This window comes from Lethenteron reissneri, chromosome 12 (assembly GCF_015708825.2).
Source record: "Lethenteron reissneri isolate LAM-NWPU_2019-01 chromosome 12, ASM1570882v1, whole genome shotgun sequence".
Lineage (NCBI taxonomy): Eukaryota > Metazoa > Chordata > Hyperoartia > Petromyzontiformes > Petromyzontidae > Lethenteron > Lethenteron reissneri.
The window spans coordinates 6,403,461-6,418,811 of NC_083790.1; the positions used below are offsets into that span (position 1 = coordinate 6,403,461).

The window sequence follows — 15,351 nt, forward strand, 5'->3', positions numbered from 1 at the left end:
AAGTCACGTAGGTAGAAAAATTTAGTAAAACATTTAATTTTATACCTACGTGACGTTACCGAAAGAACCAAAGAGTATGCATGCACAATTGTATAATTTAGCATTGCTAAAAATGATCATCACAGGTACTACAATATGAATTTAGGGTATAAAAGTAATTGTTGGGTAAGAGCACCCTACGAATATAACAATCCGTGTACCTGTGATTTCTAAATGACAAAATTACCGGAGCGAATTAGCGGGCATGAAATGTGACAGTAGCATTCCAAATTCGTTTTCACGCATCAGATGTTCACTCACAAAAAAGTAACATTATTGAACATGCGACACTGTGACACCTACCAACGCCATGAATTTAAAGTGCTCAACATTTGTCAAGGAGCATACTGTTGCAAACGCAAAGTGCACATTCATTCCATCGCTTTGTTCGTCACTCAGCAACATAATTACAGGAGAGTCTGTTTAACACGGAGCAGGCTTGCGTGACCAACATTAACCAGAGGTTTTTAAGGTTAAATCGTGTCAATATAAATGTGTCGTTAAACCCGCCGCCACCCAACACAGCCAATTAGTAAGGTTAAACAAAAATGTCGTGGGTTTACCCTCCAACACACCGGTGTGCTGTACTAGTAACGAATTGGCATGCTTTGTTGACCTCTCATTCACAGTCTATACGACTGGAGAACACTGAATGGGCATGACAACTGCCTGCATAGCCCCCTCTCGTCACACACACACACACTGACCAGCCATCGTACATGTGACATGTCGCCGTCCAGGAGCACATGATCAGGGGCAATGCCACACAATTCTCACCTGCAGCGCTTGAAACGGCCTTTCTCTCGCTCCCTCTCCCTTCTCTCTCTCGCTCCCAACTATCCTCTGCGATATGAAGCCGAGACGACTCACACTCATTACGCAAGTCTGCGGGGGGAGTTCCGACACTGCCAAGCCTCAACAGCCACACCCACCGCCGTGGTGACATCACCAGTGGCTGCATCAGCTGTTTAAATGGGTGGTGGGCCGAGCACGTTCTCGCCTGATTAGGAACAGAGGTTGTAGCTTCATACTGGTAGGAACCTCCAGGTTACACCAGCCCACAGGGGATTATTGTGTCCGTCGTGCAGGGAGGGGCTGGGTGGGGGGTGGCAGGGTGGGGAAGGGGCTGGGTGGGGAGGGGAGGGTGGGGGTGGCAGGGTGGGGAGGGGCAGGGTGGGGAGGGGAGGGGCTGGGTGGGAAGGGGTGGGGAGGGGCTGGGTGGGAAGGGGCTGGGTGGGAAGGGTGGGGGAGGGGCTGGGTGGGAAGGGTGGGGTGGGGAGGGTGGGGCTGGGTGGGGAGGGGTGGGGAGGGGTGGGGCTGGGTGGGGAGGGGTGGGGCTGGGTGGGGAAGAGCTGGTCACCCCGTGGTGCCCTTATAAAACTCAACGTTTAACCTACTCACGCCGGCTTGTGCCCACCCTCACAGTCGGGCATATTCGCGGAATACACCACGCCGCCGTTGACCCTGGCCATTGACCGAGCAACCCAACGTTCCTACCAGCTCCCTCCGCAGGAAGGTGTTTTAAATTTGGTAAATATAATTACGTTAAATGAAGGTCAAGGCGATTTTCTTTTCGAATGACAATGCACATTGCATGGGGGCATCGTTGCTCATCCCCTGTCTACAGCCCCGAGCCAGTGGTGGAAATTCCACATTCCCATGGCAGGGATGAATCTATCCATAAGACAACTATGGTCGACTTACCCACAAAGTGGTACCAATTTTGTCAACCCTAGAGCGATGATGGGCTGAGTCAACCGCAACTAGGATATAAACGCGCATCTTTACAATTGCAAGCATCATAGCTCTTGTACAATAACACAGTACTTTGGTTTAATAGCATCCGTGATTTTCATATCCAATGGAGTCATATCAACATGCGTTACACAGAAGACACATTGTGCTCAACCATGACCAATCCACTGCTGAATGAAGACCACCCCAAGCTGCAATCTCCCATTCTTCCAATTCAGCAAACCATCGCACGCACCTTTGGCTCGAATTCCATTGTTAGTCTCAGACTTTGCCTGCCACGTCTTCGAGTGACGCTGTTCTACACGAGGCTCACCAACTGGATGCGAACCCTAACACACTCACCCCTCCGTTGTTTCTCATTGCAATTCTAAACTTACCAATCATCTTCTCATATCTGCACTTCACCTAATTTTGCATTTCGTCATACATTACGATGGTGTAATGTGTTTTGATCTCACTTACAGGTTGGTTAATTTCTTCATACATTTACCATATAACATCATCATCAGGACTTGTGGTTAGAGAATATTCGAATTATATTTAAATTGTCTGGAGTCTTAACGTTATCTTGGCAATGCTATCCCATGAACTACTCTTCGACAATTCAAGCTCCGTGTTAGATTCCTGGAGAGATTTCTGTCCTCAATTTTCCGCGTAATTACTGTTAACTCTCTCGGGAAGGGATCGGTGTTGAACCCTGAATACAAACCGAGCTGTGCCATTCTCTTCTCGCCTCTCTGATGCCGACTTATCTTAATTTATCTTGTTCAATGCAGCTTCATTACAGTAGTTAATTGGGACCCATGAGTTTTTGGTCCTATTATTGGATAGGATCCATGGGTCCCATCTTGATTTTAAGCTTTCGTGACTGCAGGAATCCATACTCTCTGATTCTTTCGGTAAAGTCACGTAGGTAGAAAAAATAATAATAGAATACGACGTTTCGGTCGTAACACCTGATGACGGACGCTTGTGACGCGACCGAAACATCGTGTTCTATTTTTTTTCCTATCTACGTGACTTTACCGAAAGAACCAGAGAGTATAGGTTCCTATCCAATAAACTAATTTCACCATGCATACATACAAACACATGCTAAACGCATAAACACATGCTGTACATATGCAGTATTCTGTAATGCTAATAATAGCAAGTGACATAAACGATGCGCTGGCCATTAGTGCTGTGTTAAAATAGTACGTGTCACTGCACAAGGAAAGTGACTCATGGAGATAAACAAAGAGCTTTCACGAACCAATTATCTCCGCTCCCTTTCGGGACGCAAGCGACACTCACTGGCCTCATAGTAGGCAATGACTCAAACTCATTATCAATTCAGTGTACACTTTGTACAGTACGGTACTTATCATTCTTGCGTGTAATATGCAGCGCAGCCTTTCCTTGCAAATCAAGAACGAACACGAGCATCGAAACAGAAAATGTTGTATATTTATTGAATTATTTGTAAAAAAATAAATAAAGAAATGTCTTGTTTTTCGAATGTTCATCTTGGTTTTTGAGCAATAATACCAAAATGCTGCAGTTATTTTTGTTGTTTGTCACTGTAAACATTTCGGCCATATGGATCAGTAGATTCGGGTGCTCAATTCCATGAGGCTTACGGAAATCAATACGGCACCGGTTCAAGAGGCTTCACACATTGCACGTGGGCTGCGACACTGCCTGGACGCTGCAGATAACTTCCTCTGCACCGTGACATCTATTCAGTAGCACGCACCGATTTAGGGTGGAAAGGGCGCTATATTTAAATCCTAAATAGAGAAGAGTAGAAAAATGGAAGGAATAGGAAAGAGAGGTAGGCCTAACAGAGAACGGGCTTGAGGACGACATCAGAGATTGGTGCCAGAAAGATGTGACATTACTTGAGCATATTGGTACCAGACAGAGGAAAATGGGAACAAATGACGAAATGTGCAGTGGACACCGACGGGCTATCTGCCCATGGATCGTGATGATGATGAAATGATGATGATACTACCCAGTAATCTGTGGCCAGGCCGATACCATACGATTCACCGCAAGGTAAAACATTCCTGCGGAGGGAGCTGGTAGGAACGTTGGGTTGCTCGGTCAATGGCCAGGGTCAACGGCGGCGTGGTGTATTCCGCAAATATGGCCGACTGTGAGGGCGGGCACAAGCCGGCGTGAGTAGGTTAAACGTTGAGTTTTATAAGGGCACCACGGGGTGACCAGCCCCTCCCCACCCAGCCCCACCCCTCTCACCCCCACCCAGCCCCACCCTCCCCACCCAGCCCCCCCTCCCACCCAGCCCCATCCCTCTCATCCCCCACGCAGCCCCACCCTCCCCACCCAGCCCCTCCCCACCCTCCCCACCCAGCCCCTCCCCACCCAGCCCCTCCCCTCCCTCCCCACCCAGCCCCTCCCCTCCCACCCCCCACCCAGCCCCCCCATTTTTGGATGCACGATGGAACGGACATACACAATAATCCCCTGTGGGCTGGTGGAACCAGGTGGTTCCTACCAGTAAAAGGTGCGAAGCTGTAATGTTTTGTTCACTCCACCGCTGGCAAAAGGGCCTCCTCCCCCACTGGGAGAGAGCTCAAAGAGAACTCTTATAGAGGTTACTTCGGCCCACTCTTTCACGCTCGCCAAAAGTCTTGCTAGAGTTTAACAGATAGGCTCTGGCGACCAATATTATCCATTTTTTGGGTTAGATCGCATATACATATAAACGTGTCATACGAAAAGTCGTACTCGAATTGTATTTGTTGTGGGTTTAACTCTCCAACACACCGGTGTGCTGAAATAGTAACTGGCACATTCTCTTCACGTGACAAACCTTACCAATTGGCCATGTCGGGTTTGACGACACATTTATATTTACGAGATCTAACCCAATTTTTTTTATGACGTCTTGGAAGAGGTCGGAGTATCCACAATTTATCCCACCACACGTGACATACCAATTTATTACCTGTGCTGTACCCATTTATACTGATGGGTAGACAGAGCGAAAAGTGTGGGGGGTGGGAGGGGCGAGTTAGAAATTGCACCGTTGTTTCAACTGCTGCAGCCGCGGTGCCGAGATGTATACTACCTCGCCTGATATACAGGAGGTCATGGGTTCGATCCCAAACCTAATGTCTGTATCTTTGGAGTTTGCACATTCTCCCCGTGGATCGCGTAGATTTTTCTCCAGGGTCCTCCTGGTTTTTCCCTCCACATTTAGAAAGAACCTGCGTTTAGAGTATTTGGCTGCTATACATTTCTACGCAATAAGCCACTTCGTTCAGCTATAATTTGTGTTAGCCATGTTGCTTCTGAAAAATAGCTATATAGTTCAGTGGGGCCTTACCTGGTAAAAAAAAAACCGTGATGGCTGGATTCGCAAGTCCAGCATGTGCTAACCATGGCAGCAACCCGCGAACATGGCTCATATCCTGTCTTTTGATTACTTTAACAGCAGTCTGAGCCAAGCCAGGTAGGGGCCACCCTAGAAGCACACAGAAAAGCGTGCAGAGTACAGTACTATTCATCCTATTCGGAGCTGCTTTCCAACAGCGTGCACGCACGCATACTTGGACTTTACTTTTAACTGGGCGAGGGGTGATTCCAAGTACACTTTTTCTGGTATCCCTCAATCAACAGTACAAAAAAGTTCAGCATGCATATTTGACTTTAGTTTGTTGTCCTTCCCCCCTCCCGCACCTCCGATTGGCACGGGTGGCTACGTACGGTGGGAAATAAGTTTAACATAGTACATATAATGCGGGATAGGTCTTCGATTTATTGAGAGTGAAAAGAAAGCCAGTTGCACAGTTGTGTAATGCTGCAGCAAACGGTTTACCTGAAACATATTGCTGGATAGAGGGGGAAATTCCTGCAGGAAGCGTTTTCGATGCTCACTCTTCCACCCAAGGGCGATTCCTGTGGGAATCGGGATTCTTCTATGGGATGCATGTAGAATTTCCCTCGCACCGTACGTATATAAACGTGCTAAAATCGGAGGTGCGGGAAATATTCCTTTAATCTAGGATATTCCCACGTGAAAATCTCTTTTCATATGCACTGGAATCCTATCTGAGATTTGGTCATGCAAGAATTGGTGCAATGGGATGGGATTACATTGCGATTCCATTACAAATCTAGCCGAGCTATGCTTTGGCTATTCGTAACTTAGCACAGCACTTCCAATTCCAACTGGCCAGAGAGGCAATTCGGGAAGGCAGGTGCCTGAATTTCCATTGAACGAGGCACCATTGAACAACATGCCAGGCTCCTCACAGCCCCCCCCCCCCAATTCAGATTCCACTGAGGGGGGGGGGGGGGCTACGTTCTACTGATAAGAATCTAACAATTGAATGATCATCATTCCAGGTGAGAAACCGGTGAAAATCTCCCAACTCTAATATGGGAGGGGTTGGGGGTGTAAAACCGATTGCAGAAGACAAACGGTTCAGACCAGAGTGGGTGCTGTTAACAGCCTATAAGTACAACGAATATTTATTTTCTAGATCACACGTGTCTTAGATAAGTCATGTCAGCATCAAGAGGATTAGCAAAAAAAGCCTTGCATCGAAGCCTATAAACATTTTGGATTAAAAGCTTGTTTCGAACTCATGTGCATAATAATAATAATACCCTAAACAGCGCCGTCACCCTTGGGCAAATTTCCATCGTCAGCAGCTCAGGTTGTTGCGTTTGTAAAAAAAAAACAGCCATCATAAAATGTTCATAAGAGGTTTTTTGGGTGAGATCGCGTTAAATAAAAATGTGTCGTTAAACCCGCCACCATCCGACAACAGCCAATTAGTAAGGTAAAAAAAAATTCGTGGGTTTACCCTCCAATTAGTAAGGTTCGTCACGTAATCAAAACATGCCAATTGGTTACTCGCACAATATTCACACCGATAGCGGCTCCCACCGTTCGAGGGGGGGGGGGGGGCAAATCTGCATGAATTCCCCGTGGCCCTAAAACACGCAGCATCGCCAGCAGCATCGCCAATACAATGTTTTTGATTGCAGGGCAATCAAAAACAAGGCTGGCCGGGACAGGGCGCCTTGAGCGTTTAGCGTGCAACAAAAAAAACAACCAATCGTGCTTAAAAGGGGGCGACAGTATGGCTCCAGCAAGAGTCACATTTGCATTCTGTGAGCGTTAAAAAAAAAGTCTTCCGCCGTTAAATTCCGTGAAGGCGTTGGAAAAAGGGGGTTTAAAAAACAAACGAGCCCCTTCGTGGCCACATGTTACAGCTGTCGTGTGACCAACAATGCGCGTTTGCCCGTGCCCAATTTCCCCGTGGGGGCAAGCTCCATAAGTTTAGCAACTTGTCAGAACGCCATGAAGCGTACGGAACAAAAAAAATATATTTTTTATTTTATACCCCCACTCCTCCTCCACTCACCACCCCTTTCACACTGTCCCTTGTCTAGCCAACTATGAAGGCACTAAATCTAGTTGACCCACAGACCCCCAGAACCGAAGCCGTGGAAAGTGAGTAATGGTCGCAGACGAATATTCTATCAAACGCTGCAGCAGGCTACGCTTGGGCAACTGTGTCCATCCCCAACCGCGAGTTGTGTGTGTGCCGCAAGCACTTTACACTTTGTCACACCGCTCACTTATACAGTGCAAGCCACTTAAGATTATTTGGAAGGGCCTTAACTTTTTCAGCTAAGTGGGTAGGGGCTGAGCCTGTCTGAGCTTTAAGGGATTTTGGTCGGAGTGACCTGGGCAGTCAAGGGACAAACAAAGGAGGGTAAGTGCGCAAGGGGTCTTCCTCCAGAACACGAAATCTGCCGATAGCTTCCCCGTTGCTCGTGGAAGATGCCCACGAGGAATGACAGACGTTACAGTGTGCAGCTGCTACTCTCCAACTGTGTAAGTAATCGATTTCTCCACCTGCCATCGGTTCGATTTCTCGACTAACATCGGACAAAACATTTTTGGGTGGTTAAAAAAAAAACCCGTGTCACCTCTGTACCCACGTGTAACGCCGGACGGGGAAGTTGTGGGTGGATACGTGGGTTGGAGGGGGATTCCTGGGGTCGTTGCCATTTTTAAAGACACCCGAGTAATCCCCCACAATGTCAAATATTTGATTATAACATTCAGTCAATAAATTAACTTAATCGTCCCAAGTAAAAAAAATGGTTCGTTGTATTCCCACGTACCACAGCCATACCACTCTGTTCTGTAAACGGGCTGGTAAAGTACAGCCCCTTGTCAATATGCTGCTGGATAAGGGCCTCACGCGGTGCAGATCATGGGAGTTATGTGACCATACTTCATCACGTTGGTCAGTGTGGGTTGAAGGTGGGGAACATAATTGAAGGAGCATAGAATGATAGTACAACGATGGATTTTGCTGCAGCCTGCTCTGGTGCCCATCATGCATCGCCACAGCCTATAACAACTGTTGCACATGTTGGTTCCCCATCTAAGCACAATGAAGGTGTCATTAACTGAGCAGTGTTATTAGTTCAGAAATAAATAAAGGTGGTGAAATGGGCTATTGTCATCATCTGTGAGAAAGTGATTTCGAGCTCATTGGTTAACCTCGAGTACGATTACATATTCTGATTCCAGGATCTGATGAGATCCGGCCAAGTTCAGGTGACACATAGGAAAGGTTTTATCCAGCCATAAGAACTGTCAAGAGAAGACAATCACATGCATTATCATGCCTCATACATATATCTACAAGGTAATTGTTGTGTTTTTTACTTATTTAAATGCAAGACGTCTGTTCAGCGTGGAAAAGTAGGCCCAATATCCTCTTGGGAGGCCCTCTAGAGCTCCCTCTGCTGGAGGCCCTTCCACCAGCAGTGGAATGAGCAAGCCACTGCAGGGGCTGCACAACCTTAACAATTGTTTTAATTAAAATCCACTGCTCGTGATAATTTAAATGTGCAATTTCAAAAATTTTAACGAAGCTTATACGCTGCAGAGCAATTAAGCAGCTGCTGTCATGCTTTTTAGTTGTTTGCGGCGAGACACTTTCACAGGCATTGCAAACTATATCGTGGGTGTTCTTGGTTCTTTCGGTAAAGTCACGTAGAATGGAAATAATAAAATAATAAAAATAAAACACAATAAAATAATTCTCACGAATTATCTCCTCGACAGATCTGTTCTCCACCTGAGGACGGCTACTTGCGTTGTGGCCAAAACGTCGTGAGAATTATTTAATTATGCTTTATTTTTATTATTTTATTATTTCCATTCTACGTGACTTTACCGAAAGAACCAAGAAGATGAATCCCTGCAGTCACGAAAGCTTTAAATCGAAATATATCGTGGGTGCTTAATTTGGCTACATAAAGAAGCCTGCATTTGCAGAGTTCAATGGCCTCTTTAATTTCTAGACACGGTAATTATGCTAATGTAGCATCCGTACTCTCGTTAATTTTTTATAAAGCTCCAAGATGAAACAGAAAATGTTGTTCTTGCAGACAATGACATTCCAATCAGGAGCATCCAACCGTGGCCCTCGAGTGCCAACTTTAACCACGTTCATGGCAGAATTAGCGTGGGATGTTTGCACAAGGATGAAAGTGTGAGCCACCCACATTCAATCAAGATTACAGGTTCATGCTTTAGATGTATAGCCACCGACTTCCCCATCCATCCCAGCCTGTATTCGTTTTTTTTTTCTCTCCAGCCTCCCCATCACTTCCCACTCACTTCTCCCCATCGGTCAGCACAGCTTACTGCGCTCTAACTACTGTATATCCTGATACCAAAGCCTTGAGAGATCCATAATTTCAATTATGGCTCCAACAGGCTTTCAACTTCTCAACATCACAATATAACCGGAATTCAACACCCCATTATTACATTACAACCACTTGGAAATGTAAGTATGTTTTTCATGATTATGTTTTTTTGAAGGTTTCGATACATAGCACAGGTATTTCAATTCATATTATGTAACTGTATTCAAAATTAGATAACGAGAAATGCAGTCTCTGAGATTAACTATGCTAACCATGTTAATAGACCCACTGCACAGTACTGCAATTATATAATTTCAACTTTCAAAACTGCAGACTGCAGAGATCTCCGTGGAATTTATGCAATCTCCTGAACATAAATACATGCTTCCGACAGTGTGTGCACTTTTCTGATCACCTTTGCAAGCTTACGATGCCACTGTTTGAAATCTACCTTTATTTACTACCACGGCTGCATTCTCCCGTCCCACAAAGCGGACCCTATCAACTCGTAGGTTGTGTAGCCACCAACACGTCAATTATAAAGAAGGATGCCGACGTGAAGCCGATTGGAATGGAAACATTTTAGCGAGCTGAATGTTGTAACGTTAATAACGAACAGCGAAAGTAGTTTAACGATTCATGCTGCGATTTGTAGGTGCATTAGATCATTTACTATCCATAGTTGTATTTTACATGTCTCATGATTTTGATGTGACATCATCAATTGGGTTGAACTGTCAAGGTGATGTCACTGCAACACCTCTGGGAGGATGACAGGAGTTTTTTTGGAATACTAAGTCCTTTACAGTATTTATAACTAGGCCATAACAAGACGAATATTTTTTTTAAAGGCATGCCTAATCAGACGAGGCCCCGTGATTGCATTAATGTTAGGTTCATGGCACAACATTTTTTATGCTAAGTTGCCCAATATTGTGCATGTTAAATAAATTATTTTGAAAGCTTTTTTTTCCAGGAGTATCCTACATGGGGAATTTCTTAAATCCCCCCCCACATCTGTCCATGCATTCATTGTTATTTACAAAGCAAGACTGTTGCATGAACTTTAAATATTAAATGTCAATGGCAACGCATGAGAAATCATTCTGAGAAAGCATCATCTTTAGGAACATATTTTATAACACTTGCCAAAAAGACATCTTCCAAACAGTGCACTTTTCAAGGCACAATTTACCTGCTTGCTTTTTAAATCATTACTAGGGCACACGTACGAGAGATGTAAGCTGCTCGTGTGTGGATCTCCCAGAAGGCCTGGTTGTACATAGTGATATCACAGAGCCCCAAACAGTTACAATTTCTCTGTTACTCATTAAATCTGAAAGAAAAAAAAGATTAAACTCAATACACTGTCTTTCAGTGGCCATCATTGCAGAGGGCTGCCAAACACCGAAGTAAACTGCACTTCGTTTCCCAAGTACGGTCTCCGTACGCTGGAACACAACCCGTGGATTAAGAGTAATTTCAATAAAGGGATTTAAAAAATAGACAACCACACGAGGAGTAAAATGCTAAATCTCTTTCAAGGTAGACTCAGAAGGAGCCCATCAGTAAATAAGGGTCCATTCATAATAAGGGAGCTGTATTTTTTTTTATACTGGAAAACTGTATGTAGCACTCAATGTTTTATTCAGGATGAATCATGGTTTGTTTGTTTTTTTAGCTACAGCCCTTCCATTGTTAATACAGCACATATGTTGAAGTATGATTTCCATATTTTTTTTAAAGATAACACGGAGTGCACTGACGCTATGGACTTAAAACAACTTTGTGTAAAAAATTTAAACAATTTAACATACCGTAGTTTAAATCAACTAACGATGGGCATTCTCATCTACTGACATGCAAAATGAGATGTAAAATGTTACTTTAGCACGTAACTATATTTGTTGAATGTTTTTCTTGATAAAAAAAACAGACTACTTATTACAATGTCCAACCGATCATTTAAATATACAAGGCGATCCATTATAATCACTTCACCAAATTTCCAACGACCCCCTCTAACCCTTGATTCTCAACAGGTAATTGAATAGTGTTGTGAAAGCGACGGCTCCACGTCTTACAGAGGAGAGTGCTCGAGAAAGGTTTACTGTGATGACTCTTGAGAATGGTGAGATACGTGCAGAGGTTTTACATTTCCATGTTCGTTTTTTGATGCCTCACATTTTGGCGGGGTGTCTATAAACGGATCACCCTCTGGAATCTATTTTTAATTCTAGAAATTAATAGGTGGGTAAGCAATTATGGTGTTGTAGCTCTGATTTTTTATGACATTTGTTTGGACATCTCCTATAGCGATTATTGATGGTCATATCGTAAATATAACGTTGGCCCCAAGTAACATTTTACCATACAATTGCATTGCCACTGATTTTGTATTCATGTAATCTATTGTGATGCAACACCAGTTGCGATGTTGTATTGTGTTATTCACTGTGCATTATCATCTTCATGATATAGCTACAATACTGTACGACGATCATGTGGTGATTTGTTAAAACATTAACAAAAAACACTCAATATTGTGCTCTCAAAAGACTCTGTGTGTTGAAATAAAGTGTTATATTTTATAAATACTCCATGGTATGTGCACTCCACTACAAAAATCGTAAACACTTGTAGAGATGAAGCATAAATAACTTATCTGTGCACAAAACAGCATTGACATTTCACAATAGTTTGCTAAATGCGGCACTGCCGTTGAATACCATGCATTATCCTGCAATGCGCAGAATTATTTCAGCTATTACACAAATCATAATTGAGAACACGGATTGACGTGTCAAATAATGACCCCAGATGTGTGTGCATGGTTAAGTCATCGAGCGGTGCGCGAATGCCGTCCATCAGCTTTACGATATCAGCACAGAGTCTGGCAGAAGGCTTTACCACGGCGTCCCTATGGAAGGCATCACAATTCACAAAACGGCTATTTGACATTTGTGTATACGACACACACACACACGCGAATAGCTCCCCAAAGGCGGCAATGTCGGTAGCGCTTCTTGTATTTTAAAACGAAAAGATCTGCCCGTATACCATCACATTACGCCCAATGGTTTATACCGCATCTTACACCCACTCAGCCGTTCGTTCAAATGTGCCACAATTATTCAATCAAGTACCGGCACTGTTTGTAAATATTATTGATTTTCCAAAAGATTCTAGCAACGCTCAAAATAAATCGTTGGGGGGGGGGGCGGCAATTGACATTTAGACAAGCGACTTGTAACACACACACACGGCATGCAGAATTAGTGACAAACTCCTGGTCGTGTGACCTGCCCCACCCAGCCCACACACAACCGCACCATCACCACCCAGCCCCATCCCAGCTGAACTCCGGACGCAACAATAGCTCGCTCAACCTCAAAACAATAAAGTCACATCTTCCGTGCGTCATCCTCCCGAGCCACGGACATCATCCATTCACACACGACCACCCACACACACACACCATGGAACCGACAGCAGGAGGGAGCTGCACGTTTTTACATAACGCCGGCCATGCAGCAGCAGCAGTAGCAGACAGCTCGCAATACTAAAAAAAAAACCTCGGCCTGCTACGTACGAATCAGCTGTTCTCAGCAGCATGTGCTGGATTTTTTTTTTACAATTTGATGCATCCTTCCACACCGCAATATATGAATCAATCAACTTTTTTTCACCTCCCCCCCATCCCCCAAAATCCCCTCCAATCTAGCTTAGCCCTAAGTACAGACACAACGCGAGAGATAGATGATGTTAAGGCGCGCGCGTGTGTGTGTATGCACATTTATAAATGGGTTCCTACCGTTAACACGCGCCAAGGATCAGTGCCTCTCCCACGGCACCGCAGGAATACCCCCCCTGGCCCCCGATCACCACCAACCCAGCGCGAGAGACAAGCACACGGCTGGTTGATAATCTCGACTCTGCTCGCTCTCCTCTGTCCCTCCTCTCTCTCTTTCTCTCGTAGGCAAAACGATGACATCACCTTGCCCACTTGCTGGGGATCGAGGAGGAGGATGGGAGGGGTGTGTGCTGCTTTATTTGCAGGCAAGGCGTGCGTGCTTGCCAGACTCCCCGCACGCCCAAGCCGCCACCAGCGTTGTGACGTGCACGAAGGGCCCAGTTTGACTCCCCCCTCCCCCCCCCGTTGGCATTTTTTTTTTGCCACCAAACTCTACGGCACAAGGGTGGCCCCGGCGTAAGTCTGGAATAATTGGGGGGGAAATAAATAATTCATGTTTTTTCTTCTTGGTTCTTTCGGTAAAGTCACGTAGAAGGGAAATAATAAAATAATAATAATAGAACATAATTATTATTATTTAAAACATAATAATTATTAAAAATAAAACACAATATTATTTATTTTTATCGCAAATGGTATAGCTCAAACATAATAATTATTATATTTTATTTGTATTATTTTATTATTTCCCTTCTACGTGACTTTACCGAAAGAACCAAGAAGATGAATCCCTGCAGTCACGAAAGCTTTAAATCGAAATTTAATTCATGTTTTTGTTTTGTTTCCGAAGGCCCAAGATATCTCTGAGTAAGGATTAACGAGTCCAGATAATTCCACTCGTCGGAAATCGAGGGAGGTCGCTGTTGAATTTAACAAACTGCATCCAGACCGCGAGCCAACAACACAGAGCTGTGTTTTTCCTGTGATTCCAGATTCATGGGACACCCTGTATATATTTGATTTTTGATCAGGTAAGGGTCAAACTGAGTGATATAGCTATTTTTTTCCATAAGCAACAGGGCTATCGCAAATGGTATAGCTCAACGAAGTCTGGCTTATCACGTGGAAATGTTGTAGCAGCCAAATACGCTCAACGCGTGTGATGTTGATTCTAAATGTGGACGGCAAAATCCACGCGACCACGAATGTACGGGGGTTGTCCAGATGTCTTGTGACCCCTCCATTTCATTCTCTAAAGAGTAATATTTTTTAAAAGTAAGATTAATTTAAAACATGAATAAATATGCACAGAAAAAATGTTAGGGGTCAATTAATTGAGGATCATAAGACTTCCTGAGACATCCTGACCACCGTGTACAACACAGGGACAGATGCTTGCCCTGTAACCGAGTAAACAGAATCTAAATATAGTAAGAATCTAAATATGTATTTATCCTGAAGAAATCCGACGAGCGATTAAACTTTTTCAAAGATGTCCAGTAAACATGCCAACCTTATGGGTCAACGTTTGGTTGGCATGTGGTTGACACCGTTAGATCAACGTTTAAACTGTTGGGACCAATGTTGGCCCGTTGTTGGTTGGCCCAACGTCCCATGCTTGCTGTGATGATCGGAGGTTCACTATCATTGATGGAAACAAGCCCGACCGTGTGTCGAAACCGGTTCAAAGTTTTGCGTGTCTTGAATCAATGCTGCTGAAATGATGCACTGTCAGATGGCCGTGCGGCTGATGGATACATGAGGACTTATGTAATTCAATTATGAGCTGCCATGATTTATGGCCGCATTTTTTTTACGTGCTGGCCAAAATTGTCATCAAGTGACGAATGGGCTTCTCTCGTTAATTACGTGCGAATACTATTTCAACGAAATTATACAAGACGCTCTTTAACCTTTAGGATATTTGACTGCGGTTTCGATAACATTTCTGTTTGCATACGAGTACTGTACCGTGTAGTATCAGGAACTCTGACAATACTTGAGATTGTATGCGCAGGACATGTGCGCTGTGTGTTATTGATGTGTTATTTTAGTCGGACGAATTGTGGCCGAGCAAAATATTGTGTTGACGCTGTACCCAAATATGGAATCGCCTGCTAACAACACCGTCACACCGGCTAGAGAAATGCGAGTAAGCCAAA

At 44.4% G+C, this 15,351-nt stretch overlaps 2 protein-coding genes across 6 annotated transcripts in view; one reads left to right on the plus strand and one right to left on the minus strand.

Annotated features, from left to right (window-relative positions):
* LOC133341828 (synaptotagmin-2-like) overlaps positions 1-15,351 on the plus strand; it is a 389,152-nt gene that overhangs the window by 209,730 nt on the left and 164,071 nt on the right. The window lies entirely within an intron of this gene.
* The window catches only part of LOC133341821 (ras-specific guanine nucleotide-releasing factor RalGPS2-like), a 210,483-nt gene that overhangs the window by 188,556 nt on the left and 6,576 nt on the right, over positions 1-15,351 (minus strand). For 3 of the 5 annotated variants that reach the window (XM_061550583.1, XM_061550580.1, XM_061550584.1), the window contains exon 1: positions 817-941. The exons of 1 other annotated variant lie outside the window; for it this stretch is intronic. The gene's annotated coding sequence lies outside the window, so the exon portion shown is untranslated. Of the gene's footprint in view, positions 1-816; positions 942-13,309; positions 13,513-15,351 lie in introns of those variants that run through there. One more of the 5 variants, XM_061550581.1, reaches the window with a different exon arrangement.